Raw genomic sequence first — 19,473 nt, 5'->3', positions numbered from 1 at the left:
TCACTGTAGGCAGGGCTCTGGGAAGGGAACGAGTGTGCTCTATATCAACAGGGTGCTTTCATAGCCTGGGTAGGAGCTCCACCTGAGACGCTCTAGAGCTAAAAGGAAACTTGACGTGAGTCCTTTCCTCAAGGTAAAGCCTTGAATAGCCTGCCGAAGCGGAAGCTTGGAGCAGAGTCCTTGAAGCATTAGCTTTAGGTCTGTTTTCTTTTAAGGTTAGGAAGCTTTCAGGACACCGAGGACCTCGCATGGGCCCCCTATTCCTTGCAAGAACACCTAGTACCAGCAGGCTCCACTAGGAAGCTTGGAGCAGAGTCCGTGAGGCCTAACTTTAGGTCTGCTTTCTTTTAGCGTTAGTAAGCTTTCAGGTCACCAGGACCTCGCGAGGGCACCCTATTCCCTGCAAGAACATCGAGTACCGGCAGGCTCCCCTGGGCTCCTAAGAAACATCCAGGACCGGAAACCTTTCCGAGTCACTCTGTGTATGCTGAGTGTAGGGCAACACACTGCACTCTTCCTTGGGAGACCTAGGTTTCCTCAGCACTCCAACAGCTCCAGGAAATCTGTTCTCTTACATCCTACATGTCATTCAAATCTGCCTCATTGTCCTAGGCTGAGCGGTACTGAGAAACCAAAACTGCTTCGCTCTCCTTCTACAGAGTCTTACCTTAAGACCCCATACTTACAGGAGAAAGTCAGCTTGCGTTCCGGCTGTAACCAAAGCACAGTTCTTCCTCTTACACTGCAGGGTTTTAGAAGAAGCTAAGCCCCGATAGCTTACCTAGAGCGTTCCTTGGGAGAGGCCGTTTGCTACACGGCGAACTCCGTGCCAAGAAAACGTTATTCAGGGAAGGGACCAGTGTGTAGCTAGAGTGTATATTTACTTGGAAGAAATCACAAGGAGGTAGGCCGCGTGTTCGCTGGAAACGGGGCCTGATGGCACAGGCCTTGCTTTCCCAATTTAAATGCTCCATTCATGCTGCCTTGAAATTCCCTAAATAACAGTTTTAGGACGGGTCTCTAGTCACTGTAGGCAGGGCTCTGGGAAGGGAACGAGTGTTGTCTATATCAACAGGGTGCTTTCATAGCCTGGGTAGGAGCTCCACCTGAGACGCTCTAGAGCTAAAAGGAAACTTGACGTGAGTCCTTTCCTCAAGGTAAAGCCTTGAATAGCCTGCCGAATCGGAAGCTTGGAGCAGAGTTCTTGAGGCCTACTTTAGGTCTGCTTTCTTTTAACGTTAGTAAGCTTTCAGGTCACCAGGACCTGGCGTGGGCACCCTATTCCCTGCAAGAACACCGAGTTCCAGCAGGCTCCAGTAGGCTGCAAAGAAACATCCAGGCCCGGAAACCTTTCCCAGTCACTCTGTGTATGCTGAGTGTAGGGAAACACACTGCACTCTTCCTTGGGAGACCTAGGTTTCCTCAGCACTCCAACAGCTCCAGGAAATCTGTTCTCTTACATCCTACATGTCATGCAAATCTGCCTCATTGCCCTAGGCTGAGCGGCACTGAGAAACCAAAACTGCTTCGCACTCCTTCTACGGAGTCATACCTTAAGACCCCATACTTACTGGAGAAAGTCATCTTGCGTTCCTGCTGTAAACAATGCACAGTTCTTCCTCTTACACTGCAGGGTTTTACAAGAAGCAAAGCCACGATAGCTTACCTAGACCGTTCCTTGGGAGAGGCCGTTTGCTACACGGCGAACTCCGTGCCAAGAAAACGTTATTCAAGGAAGGGACCAGTGTGTAGCTAGAGTGTATATTTACTTGGAAGAAATCACAAGGAGGTAGGCCGCTTGTTCGCTGGAAACGGGGACTGATGGCACAGGCCTTTCTTTCCCATTTTGAATGCTCCATTCATGCTGCCTTGAAATTCCCTAAATAACAGTTTTAGGACTGGTCTCTAGTCACTGTAGGCAGGGCTCTGGGAAGGGAACGAATGTGCTCTATATCAACAGGGTGCTTTCATAGCCTGGGTAGGAGCTCCACCTGAGACGCTCTAGAGCTAAAAGGAAACTTGACGTGAGTCCTTTCCTCAAGGTAAAGCCTTGAATAGCCTGCCGAAGCGGAAGCTTGGAGCAGAGTCCTTGAAGCATTAGCTTTAGGTCTGTTTTCTTTTAAGGTTAGGTAGCTTTCAGGACACCGAGGACCTCGCGTAGGCCCCCTATTCCTTGCAAGAACACCTAGTACCAGCAGGCTCCACTAGGAAGCTTGGAGCAGAGTCCGTGAAGCCTAACTTTAGGTCTGCTTTCTTTTAACGTTAGTAAGCTTTCAGGTCACCAGGACCTGGCGTGGGCACCCTATTCCCTGCAAGAACACCTAGTACCAGCAGGCTCCACTAGGAAGCTTGGAGCAGAGTCCGTGAGGCCTAACTTTAGGTCTGCTTTCTTTTAACGTTAGTAAGCTTTCAGGTCACCAGGACCTCGCGAAGGCACGTATTCCCTGCAAGAACACCGAGTACCGGCAGGCTCCCCTGGGCTGCTAAGAAACATCCAGGCCCGGAAACCTTTCCCAGTCACTCTGTGTATGCTGAATGTAGGGCAACACACTGCACTTTTCCTTGGTAGACCTAGGTATCCTCAGCACTCCAACAGCTCCAGGAAATCTGTTCTCTTACATCCTACATATCATGCAAATCTGCCTCATTGCCCTAGGCTGAGCGGCACTGAGAAAGCAAAACTGCTTCGCACTCCTTCTACAGAGTCATACCTTAAGACCCCATACTTACTGGAGAAAGTCATCTTGCGTTCCAGCTGTAAACAAAGCACAGTTTTCCTCTAACACTGCAGGGTTTTACAAGAAGCAAAGCCCCGATAGCTTACCAGAGCGTTCCTTTGGAGAGGCCGTTTGCTACTCGGCGAAGTCCGTGCCACGAAAACGTTATTCAAGGAAGGGACCAGTGTGTAGCTAGAGTGTATATTTACTTGGAAGAAATCACAAGGAGGTAGGCCACGTGTTCGCTGGAAACGGGGACTGATGGCACAGGCACACGCCTTGCTTTCCCATTTTGAATGCTCCATTCATGCTGCCTTGAAATTCCCTAAATAACAGTTTTAGGACTGGTCTCTAGTCACTGTAGGCAGGGCTCTGGGAAGGGAACGAGTGTGCTCTATATCAACAGGGTGCTTTCATAGCCTGGGTAGGAGCTCCACCTGAGACGCTCTAGAGCTAAAAGGAAACTTGACGTGAGTCCTTTCCTCAAGGTAAAGCCTTGAATAGCCTGCCGAAGCGGAAGCTTGGAGCAGAGTCCTTGAAGCATTAGCTTTAGGTCTGTTTTCTTTTAAGGTTAGGAAGCTTTCAGGACACCGAGGACCTCGCATGGGCCCCCTATTCCTTGCAAGAACACCTAGTACCAGCAGGCTCCACTAGGAAGCTTGGAGCAGAGTCCGTGAGGCCTAACTTTAGGTCTGCTTTCTTTTAGCGTTAGTAAGCTTTCAGGTCACCAGGACCTCGCGAGGGCACCCTATTCCCTGCAAGAACATCGAGTACCGGCAGGCTCCCCTGGGCTCCTAAGAAACATCCAGGCCCGGAAACCTTTCCGAGTCACTCTGTGTATGCTGAGTGTAGGGCAACACACTGTACTCTTCCTTGGGAGACCTAGGTTTCCTCAGCACTCCAACAGCTCCAGGAAATCTGTTCTCTTACATCCTACATGTCATTCAAATCTGCCTCATTGTCCTAGGCTGAGCGGTACTGAGAAACCAAAACTGCTTCGCTCTCCTTCTACAGAGTCTTACCTTAAGACCCCATACTTACAGGAGAAAGTCAGCTTGCGTTCCGGCTGTAACCAAAGCACAGTTCTTCCTCTTACACTGCAGGGTTTTAGAAGAAGCTAAGCCCCGATAGCTTACCTAGAGCGTTCCTTGGGAGAGGCCGTTTGCTACACGGTGAACTCCGTGCCAAGAAAACGTTATTCAGGGAAGGGACCAGTGTGTAGCTAGAGTGTATATTTACTTGGAAGAAATCACAAGGAGGTAGGCCGCGTGTTCGCTGGAAACGGGGCCTGATGGCACAGGTCTTGCTTTCCCATTTTAAATGCTCCATTCATGCTGCCTTGAAATTCCCTAAATAACAGTTTTAGGACGGGTCTCTAGTCACTGTAGGCAGGGCTCTGGGAAGGGAACGAGTGTTGTCTATATCAACAGGGTGCTTTCATAGCCTGGGTAGGAGCTCCACCTGAGACGCTCTAGAGCTAAAAGGAAACTTGACGTGAGTCCTTTCCTCAAGGTAAAGCCTTGAATAGCCTGCCGAATCGGAAGCTTGGAGCAGAGTTCTTGAGGCCTACTTTAGGTCTGCTTTCTTTTAACGTTAGTAAGCTTTCAGGTCACCAGGACCTGGCGTGGGCACCCTATTCCCTGCAAGAACACCGAGTTCCAGCAGGCTCCACTAGGCTGCAAAGAAACATCCAGGCCCGGAAACCTTTCCCAGTCACTCTGTGTATGCTGAGTGTAGGGCAACACACTGCACTTTTCCTTGGTAGACCTAGGTATCCTCAGCACTCCAACAGCTCCAGGAAATCTGTTCTCTTACATCCTACATATCATGCAAATCTGCCTCATTGCCCTAGGCTGAGCGGCACTGAGAAACCAAAACTGCTTCGCACTCCTTCTACGGAGTCATACCTTAAGACCCCATACTTACTGGAGAAAGTCATCTTGCGTTCCTGCTGTAAACAATGCACAGTTCTTCCTCTTACACTGCAGGGTTTTAGAAGAAGCTAAGCCCCGATAGCTTACCTAGAGCGTTCCTTGAGAGAGGCCGTTTGCTACACGGCGAACTCCGTGCCAAGAAAACGTTGTTCAGGGAAGGGACCAGTGTGTAGCTAGAGTGTATATTTACTTGGAAGAAATCACAAGGAGGTAGGCCGCGTGTTCGCTGGAAACGGGGCCTGATGGCACAGGCCTTGCTTTCCCATTTTGAATGCTCCATTCATGCTGCCTTGAAATTCCCTAAATAACAGTTTTAGGACGGGTCTCTAGTCACTGTAGGCAGGGCTCTGGGAAGGGAACGAGTGTTCTCTATATCAACAGGGTGCTTTCATAGCCTGGTTGGGAGCTCCTCCTGAGACGCTCTAGATCTAAAAGGAAACTTGACGTGAATCCTTTCCTCAAGATAAAGCCTTGAATAGCCTGCCGAAGCGGAAGCTTGGAGCAGAGTCCTTGAGGCCTAACTTTAGGTCTGCTTTCTTTTAACGTTAGTAAGCTTTCAGGTCACCAGGACCTGGCGTGGGCACCCTATTCCCTGCAAGAACACCTAGTACCAGCAGGCTCCACTAGGAAGCTTGGAGCAGAGTCCGTGAGGCCTAACTTTAGGTCTGCTTTCTTTTAACGTTAGTAAGCTTTCAGGTCACCAGGACCTCGCGAAGGCACCCTATTCCCTGCAAGAACACCGAGTTACGGCAGGCTCCCCTGGGCTGCTAAGAAACATCCAGGCCCGGAAACCTTTCCCAGTCACTCTGTGTATGCTGAATGTAGGGCAACACACTGCACTTTTCCTTGGTAGACCTAGGTATCCTCAGCACTCCAACAGCTCCAGGAAATCTGTTCTCTTACATCCTACATATCATGCAAATCTGCCTCATTGCCCTAGGCTGAGCGGCACTGAGAAAGCAAAACTGCTTCGCACTCCTTCTACAGAGTCATACCTTAAGACCCCATACTTACTGGAGAAAGTCATCTTGCGTTCCAGCTGTAAACAAAGCACAGTTTTCCTCTAACACTGCAGGGTTTTACAAGAAGCAAAGCCCCGATAGCTTACCTAGAGCGTTCCTTTGGAGAGGCCGTTTGCTACTCGGCGAAGTCCGTGCCACGAAAACGTTATTCAAGGAAGGGACCAGTGTGTAGCTAGAGTGTATATTTACTTGGAAGAAATCACAAGGAGGTAGGCCACGTGTTCGCTGGAAACGGGGACTGATGGCACTGGCACAGGCCTTGCTTTCCCATTTTGAATGCTCCATTCATGCTGCCTTGAAATTCCCTAAATAACAGTTTTAGAACGGGTCTCTAGTCACTGTACGCAGGGCTCTGGGAAGGGAACGAGTGTTCTCTATATCAACAGGGTGCTTTCATAGCCTGGGTGGGAGCTCCTCCTGAGACGCTCTAGATCTAAAAGGAAACTTGACGTGAGTCCTTTCCTCAAGGTAAAGCCCTGAATAGCCTGCCGAAGCGGAAGCTTGGAGCAGAGTCCTTGAAGCATTAGCTTTAGAGCTGTTTTCTTTTAAGGTTAGGAAGCGTTCAGGACACCGAGGACCTCGCGTGGGCCCCCTATTCCTTGCAAGAACACCTAGTACCAGCAGGCTCCACTAGGAAGCTTGGAGCAGAGTCCGTGAGGCCTAACTTTAGGTCTGCTTTCTTTTAGCGTTAGTAAGCTTTCAGGTCACCAGGACCTCGCGAGGGCACCCTATTCCCTGCAAGAACACCGAGTACCGGCAGGCTCCCCTAGGCTGCTAAGAAACATCCAGGCCCGGAAACCGTTCCGAGTCACTCTGTGTATGCTGAGTGTAGGGCAACACACTGCACTCTTCCTTGGGAGACTTAGGTTTCCTCAGCACTCCAACAGCTCCAGGAAGTCTGTTCTCTTTCTCCTACGTTTCATGCAAATCTGCCTCATTGCCCTAGGCTGAGCGGCACTGAGAAACCAAAACTGCTTCGCATTCCTTCTACAGAGTCATACCTTAAGACCCCAAACTTACTGGAGAAAGTCGGCTTGTGTTCCGGCTGTAACCAAAGCACAGTTCTTTCTCTTACACTGCAGGGTTTTAGAAGAAGCTAAGCCCCGATAGCTTACCTAGAGCGTTCCTTGGGAGAGGCCGTTTGCTACACGGCGAACTCCGTGCCAAGAAAACGTTATTCAAGGAAGGGACCAGTGTGTAGCTAGAGTGTATATTTACTTGGAAGAAATCACAAGGAGGTAGGCCGCTTGTTCGCTGGAAACGGGGACTGATGGCACAGGCCTTTCTTTCCCATTTTGAATGCTCCATTCATGCTGCCTTGAAATTCCCTAAATAACAGTTTTAGGACTGGTCTCTAGTCACTGTAGGCAGGGCTCTGGGAAGGGAACGAGTGTGCTCTATATCAACAGGGTGCTTTCATAGCCTGGGTAGGAGCTCCACCTGAGACGCTCTAGAGCTAAAAGGAAACTTGACGTGAGTCCTTTCCTCAAGGTAAAGCCTTGAATAGCCTGCCGAATCGGAAGCTTGGAGCAGAGTTCTTGAGGCCTACTTTAGGTCTGCTTTCTTTTAACGTTAGTAAGCTTTCAGGTCACCAGGACCTGGCGTGGGCACCCTATTCCCTGCAAGAACACCGAGTTCCAGCAGGCTCCACTAGGCTGCAAAGAAACATCCAGGCCCGGAAACCTTTCCCAGTCACTCTGTGTATGCTGAGTGTAGGGCAACACACTGCACTTTTCCTTGGTAGACCTAGGTATCCTCAGCACTCCAACAGCTCCAGGAAATCTGTTCTCTTACATCCTACATATCATGCAAATCTGCCTCATTGCCCTAGGCTGAGCGGCACTGAGAAACCAAAACTGCTTCGCACTCCTTCTACGGAGTCATACCTTAAGACCCCATACTTACTGGAGAAAGTCATCTTGCGTTCCTGCTGTAAACAATGCACAGTTCTTCCTCTTACACTGCAGGGTTTTAGAAGAAGCTAAGCCCCGATAGCTTACCTAGAGCGTTCCTTGAGAGAGGCCGTTTGCTACACGGCGAACTCCGTGCCAAGAAAACGTTGTTCAGGGAAGGGACCAGTGTGTAGCTAGAGTGTATATTTACTTGGAAGAAATCACAAGGAGGTAGGCCGCGTGTTCGCTGGAAACGGGGCCTGATGGCACAGGCCTTGCTTTCCCATTTTGAATGCTCCATTCATGCTGCCTTGAAATTCCCTAAATAACAGTTTTAGGACGGGTCTCTAGTCACTGTAGGCAGGGCTCTGGGAAGGGAACGAGTGTTCTCTATATCAACAGGGTGCTTTCATAGCCTGGTTGGGAGCTCCTCCTGAGACGCTCTAGATCTAAAAGGAAACTTGACGTGAATCCTTTCCTCAAGATAAAGCCTTGAATAGCCTGCCGAAGCGGAAGCTTGGAGCAGAGTCCTTGAGGCCTAACTTTAGGTCTGCTTTCTTTTAACGTTAGTAAGCTTTCAGGTCACCAGGACCTGGCGTGGGCACCCTATTCCCTGCAAGAACACCTAGTACCAGCAGGCTCCACTAGGAAGCTTGGAGCAGAGTCCGTGAGGCCTAACTTTAGGTCTGCTTTCTTTTAACGTTAGTAAGCTTTCAGGTCACCAGGACCTCGCGAAGGCACCCTATTCCCTGCAAGAACACCGAGTTACGGCAGGCTCCCCTGGGCTGCTAAGAAACATCCAGGCCCGGAAACCTTTCCCAGTCACTCTGTGTATGCTGAATGTAGGGCAACACACTGCACTTTTCCTTGGTAGACCTAGGTATCCTCAGCACTCCAACAGCTCCAGGAAATCTGTTCTCTTACATCCTACATATCATGCAAATCTGCCTCATTGCCCTAGGCTGAGCGGCACTGAGAAAGCAAAACTGCTTCGCACTCCTTCTACAGAGTCATACCTTAAGACCCCATACTTACTGGAGAAAGTCATCTTGCGTTCCAGCTGTAAACAAAGCACAGTTTTCCTCTAACACTGCAGGGTTTTACAAGAAGCAAAGCCCCGATAGCTTACCTAGAGCGTTCCTTTGGAGAGGCCGTTTGCTACTCGGCGAAGTCCGTGCCACGAAAACGTTATTCAAGGAAGGGTCCAGTGTGTAGCTAGAGTGTATATTTACTTGGAAGAAATCACAAGGAGGTAGGCCACGTGTTCGCTGGAAACGGGGACTGATGGCACTGGCACAGGCCTTGCTTTCCCATTTTGAATGCTCCATTCATGCTGCCTTGAAATTCCCTAAATAACAGTTTTAGAACGGGTCTCTAGTCACTGTACGCAGGGCTCTGGGAAGGGAACGAGTGTTCTCTATATCAACAGGGTGCTTTCATAGCCTGGGTGGGAGCTCCTCCTGAGACGCTCTAGATCTAAAAGGAAACTTGACGTGAGTCCTTTCCTCAAGGTAAAGCCCTGAATAGCCTGCCGAAGCGGAAGCTTGGAGCAGAGTCCTTGAAGCATTAGCTTTAGAGCTGTTTTCTTTTAAGGTTAGGAAGCTTTCAGGACACCGAGGACCTCGCGTGGGCCCCCTATTCCTTGCAAGAACACCTAGTACCAGCAGGCTCCACTAGGAAGCTTGGAGCAGAGTCCGTGAGGCCTAACTTTAGGTCTGCTTTCTTTTAGCGTTAGTAAGCTTTCAGGTCACCAGGACCTCGCGAGGGCAGGCACCCTATTCCCTGCAAGAACACCGAGTACCGGCAGGCTCCCCTAGGCTGCTAAGAAACATCCAGGCCCGGAAACCGTTCCGAGTCACTCTGTGTATGCTGAGTGTAGGGCAACACACTGCACTCTTCCTTGGGAGACCTAGGTTTCCTCAGCACTCCAACAGCTCCAGGAAGTCTGTTCTCTTACATCCTACATGTCATGCAAATCTGCCTCATTGCCCTAGGCTGAGCGGCACTGAGAAACCAAAACTGCTTCGCACTCCTTCTACGGAGTCATACCTTAAGACCCCATACTTACTGGAGAAAGTCATCTTGCGTTCCTGCTGTAAACAATGCACAGTTCTTCCTCTTACACTGCAGGGTTTTACAAGAAGTAAAGCCCCGATAGCTTACCTAGAGCGTTCCTTGAGAGAGGCCGTTTGCTACACGGCGAACTCCGTGCCAAGAAAACGTTGTTCAGGGAAGGGACCAGTGTGTAGCTACAGTGTATATTTACTTGGAAGAAATCACAAGGAGGTAGGCCGCGTGTTCGCTGGAAACGGGGCCTGATGGCACAGGCCTTGCTTTCCCATTTTGAATGCTCCATTCATGCTGCCTTGAAATTCCCTAAATAACAGTTTTAGGACGGGTCTCTAGTCACTGTAGGCAGGGCTCTGGGAAGGGAACGAGTGTTCTCTATATCAACAGGGTGCTTTCATAGCCTGGTTGGGAGCTCCTCCTGAGACGCTCTAGATCTAAAAGGAAACTTGACGTGAATCCTTTCCTCAAGATAAAGCCTTGAATAGCCTGCCGAAGCGGAAGCTTGGAGCAGAGTCCTTGAGGCCTAACTTTAGGTCTGCTTTCTTTTAACGTTAGTAAGCTTTCAGGTCACCAGGAACTGGCGTGGGCACCCTATTCCCTGCAAGAACACCTAGTACCAGCAGGCTCCACTAGGAAGCTTGGAGCAGAGTCCGTGAGGCCTAACTTTAGGTCTGCTTTCTTTTAACGTTAGTAAGCTTTCAGGTCACCAGGACCTCGCGAAGGCACGTATTCCCTGCAAGAACACCGAGTACCGGCAGGCTCCCCTGGGCTGCTAAGAAACATCCAGGCCCGGAAACCTTTCCCAGTCACTCTTTGTATGCTGAATGTAGGGCAACACACTGCACTTTTCCTTGGTAGACCTAGGTATCCTCAGCACTCCAACAGCTCCAGGAAATCTGTTCTCTTACATCCTACATATCATGCAAATCTGCCTCATTGCCCTAGACTGAGCGGCACTGAGAAAGCAAAACTGCTTCGCACTCCTTCTACAGAGTCATACCTTAAGACCCCATACTTACTGGAGAAAGTCATCTTGCGTTCCAGCTGTAAACAAAGCACAGTTTTCCTCTAACACTGCAGGGTTTTACAAGAAGCAAAGCCCCGATAGCTTACCTAGAGCGTTCCTTTGGAGAGGCCGTTTGCTACTCGGCGAAGTCCGTGCCACGAAAACGTTATTCAAGGAAGGGACCAGTGTGTAGCTAGAGTGTATATTTACTTGGAAGAAATCACAAGGAGGTAGGCCACGTGTTCGCTGGAAACGGGGACTGATGGCACTGGCACAGGCCTTGCTTTCCCATTTTGAATGCTCCATTCATGCTGCCTTGAAATTCCCTAAATAACAGTTTTAGGACGGGTCTCTAGTCACTGTACGCAGGGCTCTGGGAAGGGAAAGAGTGTTCTCTATATCAACAGGGTGCTTTCATAGCCTGGGTGGGAGCTCCTCCTGAGACGCTCTAGATCTAAAAGGAAACTTGACGTGAGTCCTTTCCTCAAGGTAAAGCCCTGAATAGCCTGCCGAAGCGGAAGCTTGGAGCAGAGTCCTTGAAGCATTAGCTTTAGAGCTGTTTTCTTTTAAGGTTAGTAAGCTTTCAGTACACCGAGGACCTCAAGTGGGGACCCTTTTCCTTGCAAGAACACCTAGTGCCAGCAGCCTCCACTAGGCTGCTAAGAAACATCCAGGCCCGGAAAACTTTCCCAGTCACTCTGTGTATGCTGAGTGTAGGGCAACACACTGCACTCTTCCTTGGGAGACCTAGGTTTCCTCAACACTCCAACAGCTCCAGGAAATCTGTTCTCTTACCTCCTAGGTGTCATGCAAATCTGCCTCATTGCCCTAGGCTGAGCGGCTCTGAGAAACCAAAACTGCTTCCCATTCTTTCTACAGAGTCATACCTTAAGACCCCATACTTACAGGAGAAAGTCAGCTTGCGTTCCTGCTGTAAACAAAGCACAGTTCTTCCTCTTACACTGCAGGGTTTTACAAGAAGCAAAGCCACGATAGCTTACCTAGAGCGTTCCTAGAGAGAGGCAGTTGGCTACACAGCGAACGCCGTGCCAAGAAAACTTTATTCAGGCAAGGGACCAGTGTGTAGCTATATGTTTATTTACTTGGAAGAAATCACAAGGAGGTAGGCCGCTTGTTCGCTGGAAACGGGGCCTGATGGCACAGGCCTTTCTTTCCCATTTTGAATGCTCCATTCATGCTGCCTTGAAATTCCCTAAATAACAGTTTTAGGACTGGTCTCTAGTCACTGTAGGCAGGGCTCTGGGAAGGGAACGAGTGTGCTCTATATCAACAGGGTGCTTTCATAGCCTGGGTAGGAGCTCCACCTGAGACGCTCTAGAGCTAAAAGGAAACTTGACGTGAGTCCTTTCCTCAAGGTAAAGCCTTGAATAGCCTGCCGAAGCGGAAGCTTGGAGCAGAGTCCTTGAAGCATTAGCTTTAGAGCTGTTTTCTTTTAAGGTTAGGAAGCTTTCAGGACACCGAGGACCTCGCGTGGGCCCCCTATTCCTTGCAAGAACACCTAGTACCAGCAGGCTCCACTAGGAAGCTTGGAGCAGAGTCCGTGAGGCCTAACTTTAGGTCTGCTTTCTTTTAGCGTTAGTAAGCTTTCAGGTCACCAGGACCTCGCGAGGGCAGGCACCCTATTCCCTGCAAGAACATCGAGTACCGGCAGGCTCCCCTGGGCTCCTAAGAAACATCCAGGCCCGGACACCTTTCCGAGTCACTCTGTGTATGCTGAGTGTAGGGCAACACACTGCACTCTTCCTTGGGAGACCTAGGTTTCCTCAGCACTCCAACAGCTCCAGGAAATCTGTTCTCTTACATCCTACATGTCATTCAAATCTGCCTCATTGTCCTAGGCTGAGCGGTACTGAGAAACCAAAACTGCTTCGCACTCCTTCTACAGAGTCTTACCTTAAGACCCCATACTTACAGGAGAAAGTCAGCTTGCGTTCCGGCTGTAACCAAAGCACAGTTCTTCCTCTTACACTGCAGGGTTTTAGAAGAAGCTAAGCCCCGATAGCTTACCTAGAGCGTTCCTTGGGAGAGGCCGTTTGCTACACGGCGAACTCCGTGCCAAGAAAACGTTGTTCAGGGAAGGGACCAGTGTGTAGCTAGAGTGTATATTTACTTGGAAGAAATCACAAGGAGGTAGGCCGCGTGTTCGCTGGAAACGGGGCCTGATGGCACAGGCCTTGCTTTCCCATTTTGAATGCTCCATTCATGCTGCCTTGAAATTCCCTAAATAACAGTTTTAGGACGGGTCTCTAGTCACTGTAGGCAGGGCTCTGGGAAGGGAACGAGTGTTCTCTATATCAACAGGGTGCTTTCATAGCCTGGTTGGGAGCTCCTCCTGAGACGCTCTAGATCTAAAAGGAAACTTGACGTGAATCCTTTCCTCAAGATAAAGCCTTGAATAGCCTGCCGAAGCGGAAGCTTGGAGCAGAGTCCTTGAGTCCTAACTTTAGGTCTGCTTTCTTTTAACGTTAGTAAGCTTTCAGGTCACCAGGACCTGGCGTGGGCACCCTATTCCCTGCAAGAACACCTAGTACCAGCAGGCTCCACTAGGAAGCTTGGAGCAGAGTCCGTGAGGCCTAACTTTAGGTCTGCTTTCTTTTAACGTTAGTAAGCTTTCAGGTCACCAGGACCTCGCGAAGGCACGTATTCCCTGCAAGAACACCGAGTACCGGCAGGCTCCCCTGGGCTGCTAAGAAACATCCAGGCCCGGAAACCTTTCCCAGTCACTCTTTGTATGCTGAATGTAGGGCAACACACTGCACTTTTCCTTGGTAGACCTAGGTATCCTCAGCACTCCAACAGCTCCAGGAAATCTGTTCTCTTACATCCTACATATCATGCAAATCTGCCTCATTGCCCTAGACTGAGCGGCACTGAGAAAGCAAAACTGCTTCGCACTCCTTCTACAGAGTCATACCTTAAGACCCCATACTTACTGGAGAAAGTCATCTTGCGTTCCAGCTGTAAACAAAGCACAGTTTTCCTCTAACACTGCAGGGTTTTACAAGAAGCAAAGCCCCGATAGCTTACCTAGAGCGTTCCTTTGGAGAGGCCGTTTGCTACTCGGCGAAGTCCGTGCCACGAAAACGTTATTCAAGGAAGGGACCAGTGTGTAGCTAGAGTGTATATTTACTTGGAAGAAATCACAAGGCGGTAGGCCACGTGTTCGCTGGAAACGGGGACTGATGGCACTGGCACAGGCCTTGCTTTCCCATTTTGAATGCTCCATTCATGCTGCCTTGAAATTCCCTAAATAACAGTTTTAGGACGGGTCTCTAGTCACTGTACGCAGGGCTCTGGGAAGGGAACGAGTGTTCTCTATATCAACAGGGTGCTTTCATAGCCTGGGTGGGAGCTCCTCCTGAGACGCTCTAGATCTAAAAGGAAACTTGACGTGAGTCCTTTCCTCAAGGTAAAGCCCTGAATAGCCTGCCGAAGCGGAAGCTTGGAGCAGAGTCCTTGAAGCATTAGCTTTAGAGCTGTTTTCTTTTAAGGTTAGTAAGCTTTCAGTACACCGAGGACCTCAAGTGGGGACCCTTTTCCTTGCAAGAACACCTAGTGCCAGCAGCCTCCACTAGGCTGCTAAGAAACATCCAGGCCCGGAAAACTTTCCCAGTCACTCTGTGTATGCTGAGTGTAGGGCAACACACTGCACTCTTCCTTGGGAGACCTAGGTTTCCTCAACACTCCAACAGCTCCAGGAAATCTGTTCTCTTACCTCCTAGGTGTCATGCAAATCTGCCTCATTGCCCTAGGCTGAGCGGCTCTGAGAAACCAAAACTGCTTCCCATTCTTTCTACAGAGTCATACCTTAAGACCCCATACTTACAGGAGAAAGTCAGCTTGCGTTCCTGCTGTAAACAAAGCACAGTTCTTCCTCTTACACTGCAGGGTTTTACAAGAAGCAAAGCCACGATAGCTTACCTAGAGCGTTCCTAGAGAGAGGCAGTTGGCTACACAGCGAACGCCGTGCCAAGAAAACTTTATTCAGGCAAGGGACCAGTGTGTAGCTGTATGTTTATTTACTTGGAAGAAATCACAAGGAGGTAGGCCGCTTGTTCGCTGGAAACGGGGCCTGATGGCACAGGCCTTTCTTTCCCATTTTGAATGCTCCATTCATGCTGCCTTGAAATTCCCTAAATAACAGTTTTAGGACTGGTCTCTAGTCACTGTAGGCAGGGCTCTGGGAAGGGAACGAGTGTGCTCTATATCAACAGGGTGCTTTCATAGCCTGGGTAGGAGCTCCACCTGAGACGCTCTAGAGCTAAAAGGAAACTTGACGTGAGTCCTTTCCTCAAGGTAAAGCCTTGAATAGCCTGCCGAAGCGGAAGCTTGGAGCAGAGTCCTTGAAGCATTAGCTTTAGGTCTGTTTTCTTTTAAGGTTAGGAAGCTTTCAGGACACCGAGGACCTCGCGTGGGCCCCCTATTCCTTGCAAGAACACCTAGTACCAGCAGGCTCCACTAGGAAGCTTGGAGCAGAGTCCGTGAGGCCTAACTTTAGGTCTGCTTTCTTTTAGCGTTAGTAAGCTTTCAGGTCACCAGGACCTCGCGAGGGCAGGCACCCTATTCCCTGCAAGAACATCGAGTACCGGCAGGCTCCCCTGGGCTCCTAAGAAACATCCAGGCCCGGACACCTTTCCGAGTCACTCTGTGTATGCTGAGTGTAGGGCAACACACTGCACTCTTCCTTGGGAGACCTAGGTTTCCTCAGCACTCCAACAGCTCCAGGAAATCTGTTCTCTTACATCCTACATGTCATTCAAATCTGCCTCATTGTCCTAGGCTGAGCGGTACTGAGAAACCAAAACTGCTTCGCACTCCTTCTACAGAGTCTTACCTTAAGACCCCATACTTACAGGAGAAAGTCAGCTTGCGTTCCGGCTGTAACCAAAGCACAGTTCTTCCTCTTACACTGCAGGGTTTTAGAAGAAGCTAAGCCCCGATAGCTTACCTAGAGCGTTCCTTGGGAGAGGCCGTTTGCTACACGGCGAACTCCGTGCCAAGAAAACGTTATTCAGGGAAGGGACCAGTGTGTAGCTAGAGTGTATATTTACTTGGAAGAAATCACAAGGAGGTAGGCCGCGTGTTCGCTGGAAACGGGGCCTGATGGCACAGGCCTTGCTTTCCCAATTTAAATGCTCCATTCATGCTGCCTTGAAATTCCCTAAATAACAGTTTTAGGACGGGTCTCTAGTCACTGTAGGCAGGGCTCTGGGAAGGGAACGAGTGTTGTCTATATCAACAGGGTGCTTTCATAGCCTGGGTAGGAGCTCCACCTGAGACGCTCTAGAGCTAAAAGGAAACTTGACGTGAGTCCTTTCCTCAAGGTAAAGCCTTGAATAGCCTGCCGAAGCGGAAGCTTGGAGCAGAGTCCTTGAAGCATTAGCTTTAGGTCTGTTTTCTTTTAAGGTTAGGAAGCTTTCAGGACACCGAGGACCTCGCATGGGCCCCCTATTCCTTGCAAGAACACCTAGTACCAGCAGGCTCCACTAGGAAGCTTGGAGCAGAGTCCGTGAGGCCTAACTTTAGGTCTGCTTTCTTTTAGCGTTAGTAAGCTTTCAGGTCACCAGGACCTCGCGAGGGCACCCTATTCCCTGCAAGAACACCGAGTACCGGCAGGCTCCCCTAGGCTGCTAAGAAACATCCAGGCCCGGAAACCGTTCCGAGTCACTCTGTGTATGCTGAGTGTAGGGCAACACACTGCACTCTTCCTTGGGAGACTTAGGTTTCCTCAGCACTCCAACAGCTCCAGGAAGTCTGTTCTCTTTCTCCTACGTTTCATGCAAATCTGCCTCATTGCCCTAGGCTGAGCGGCACTGAGAAACCAAAACTGCTTCGCATTCCTTCTACAGAGTCATACCTTAAGACCCCAAACTTACTGGAGAAAGTCGGCTTGTGTTCCGGCTGTAACCAAAGCACAGTTCTTTCTCTTACACTGCAGGGTTTTAGAAGAAGCTAAGCCCCGATAGCTTACCTAGAGCGTTCCTTGGGAGAGGCCGTTTGCTACACGGCGAACTCCGTGCCAAGAAAACGTTATTCAAGGAAGGGACCAGTGTGTAGCTAGAGTGTATATTTACTTGGAAGAAATCACAAGGAGGTAGGCCGCTTGTTCGCTGGAAACGGGGACTGATGGCACAGGCCTTTCTTTCCCATTTTGAATGCTCCATTCATGCTGCCTTGAAATTCCCTAAATAACAGTTTTAGGACTGGTCTCTAGTCACTGTAGGCAGGGCTCTGGGAAGGGAACGAGTGTGCTCTATATCAACAGGGTGCTTTCATAGCCTGGGTAGGAGCTCCACCTGAGACGCTCTAGAGCTAAAAGGAAACTTGACGTGAGTCCTTTCCTCAAGGTAAAGCCTTGAATAGCCTGCCGAATCGGAAGCTTGGAGCAGAGTTCTTGAGGCCTACTTTAGGTCTGCTTTCTTTTAACGTTAGTAAGCTTTCAGGTCACCAGGACCTGGCGTGGGCACCCTATTCCCTGCAAGAACACCGAGTTCCAGCAGGCTCCACTAGGCTGCAAAGAAACATCCAGGCCCGGAAACCTTTCCCAGTCACTCTGTGTATGCTGAGTGTAGGGCAACACACTGCACTTTTCCTTGGTAGACCTAGGTATCCTCAGCACTCCAACAGCTCCAGGAAATCTGTTCTCTTACATCCTACATATCATGCAAATCTGCCTCATTGCCCTAGGCTGAGCGGCACTGAGAAACCAAAACTGCTTCGCACTCCTTCTACGGAGTCATACCTTAAGACCCCATACTTACTGGAGAAAGTCATCTTGCGTTCCTGCTGTAAACAATGCACAGTTCTTCCTCTTACACTGCAGGGTTTTAGAAGAAGCTAAGCCCCGATAGCTTACCTAGAGCGTTCCTTGAGAGAGGCCGTTTGCTACACGGCGAACTCCGTGCCAAGAAAACGTTGTTCAGGGAAGGGACCAGTGTGTAGCTAGAGTGTATATTTACTTGGAAGAAATCACAAGGAGGTAGGCCGCGTGTTCGCTGGAAACGGGGCCTGATGGCACAGGCCTTGCTTTCCCATTTTGAATGCTCCATTCATGCTGCCTTGAAATTCCCTAAATAACAGTTTTAGGACGGGTCTCTAGTCACTGTAGGCAGGGCTCTGGGAAGGGAACGAGTGTTCTCTATATCAACAGGGTGCTTTCATAGCCTGGTTGGGAGCTCCTCCTGAGACGCTCTAGATCTAAAAGGAAACTTGACGTGAATCCTTTCCTCAAGATAAAGCCTTGAATAGCCTGCCGAAGCGGAAGCTTGGAGCAGAGTCCTTGAGGCCTAACTTTAGGTCTGCTTTCTTTTAACGTTAGTAAGCTTTCAGGTCACCAGGACCTGGCGTGGGCACCCTATTCCCTGCAAGAACACCTAGTACCAGCAGGCTCCACTAGGAAGCTTGGAGCAGAGTCCGTGAGGCCTAACTTTAGGTCTGCTTTCTTTTAACGTTAGTAAGCTTTCAGGTCACCAGGACCTCGCGAAGGCACCCTATTCCCTGCAAGAACACCGAGTTACGGCAGGCTCCCCTGGGCTGCTAAGAAACATCCAGGCCCGGAAACCTTTCCCAGTCACTCTGTGTATGCTGAATGTAGGGCAACACACTGCACTTTTCCTTGGTAGACCTAGGTATCCTCAGCACTCCAACAGCTCCAGGAAATCTGTTCTCTTACATCCTACATATCATGCAAATCTGCCTCATTGCCCTAGGCTGAGCGGCACTGAGAAAGCAAAACTGCTTCGCACTCCTTCTACAGAGTCATACCTTAAGACCCCATACTTACTGGAGAAAGTCATCTTGCGTTCCAGCTGTAAACAAAGCACAGTTTTCCTCTAACACTGCAGGGTTTTACAAGAAGCAAAGCCCCGATAGCTTACCTAGAGCGTTCCTTTGGAGAGGCCGTTTGCTACTCGGCGAAGTCCGTGCCACGAAAACGTTATTCAAGGAAGGGTCCAGTGTGTAGCTAGAGTGTATATTTACTTGGAAGAAATCACAAGGAGGTAGGCCACGTGTTCGCTGGAAACGGGGACTGATGGCACTGGCACAGGCCTTGCTTTCCCATTTTGAATGCTCCATTCATGCTGCCTTGAAATTCCCTAAATAACAGTTTTAGAACGGGTCTCTAGTCACTGTACGCAGGGCTCTGGGAAGGGAAAGAGTGTTCTCTATATCAACAGGGTGCTTTCATAGCCTGGGTGGGAGCTCCTCCTGAGACGCTCTAGATCTAAAAGGAAACTTGACGTGAGTCCTTTCCTCAAGGTAAAGCCCTGAATAGCCTGCCGAAGCGGAAGCTTGGAGCAGAGTCCTTGAAGCATTAGCTTTAGAGCTGTTTTCTTTTAAGGTTAGGAAGCTTTCAGGACACCGAGGACCTCGCGTGGGCCCCCTATTCCTTGCAAGAACACCTAGTACCAGCAGGCTCCACTAGGAAGCTTGGAGCAGAGTCCGTGAGGCCTAACTTTAGGTCTGCTTTCTTTTAGCGTTAGTAAGCTTTCAGGTCACCAGGACCTCGCGAGGGCAGGCACCCTATTCCCTGCAAGAACACCGAGTACCGGCAGGCTCCCCTAGGCTGCTAAGAAACATCCAGGCCCGGAAACCGTTCCGAGTCACTCTGTGTATGCTGAGTGTAGGGCAACACACTGCACTCTTCCTTGGGAGACCTAGGTTTCCTCAGCACTCCAACAGCTCCAGGAAGTCTGTTCTCTTACATCCTACATGTCATGCAAATCTGCCTCATTGCCCTAGGCTGAGCGGCACTGAGAAACCAAAACTGCTTCGCACTCCTTCTACGGAGTCATACCTTAAGACCCCATA

Source organism: Balaenoptera acutorostrata, chromosome 10, assembly GCF_949987535.1.
Source record: "Balaenoptera acutorostrata chromosome 10, mBalAcu1.1, whole genome shotgun sequence".
NCBI classification, from domain to species: domain Eukaryota; kingdom Metazoa; phylum Chordata; class Mammalia; order Artiodactyla; family Balaenopteridae; genus Balaenoptera; species Balaenoptera acutorostrata.
Note: the sequence above shows the minus strand (reverse complement) of the source record.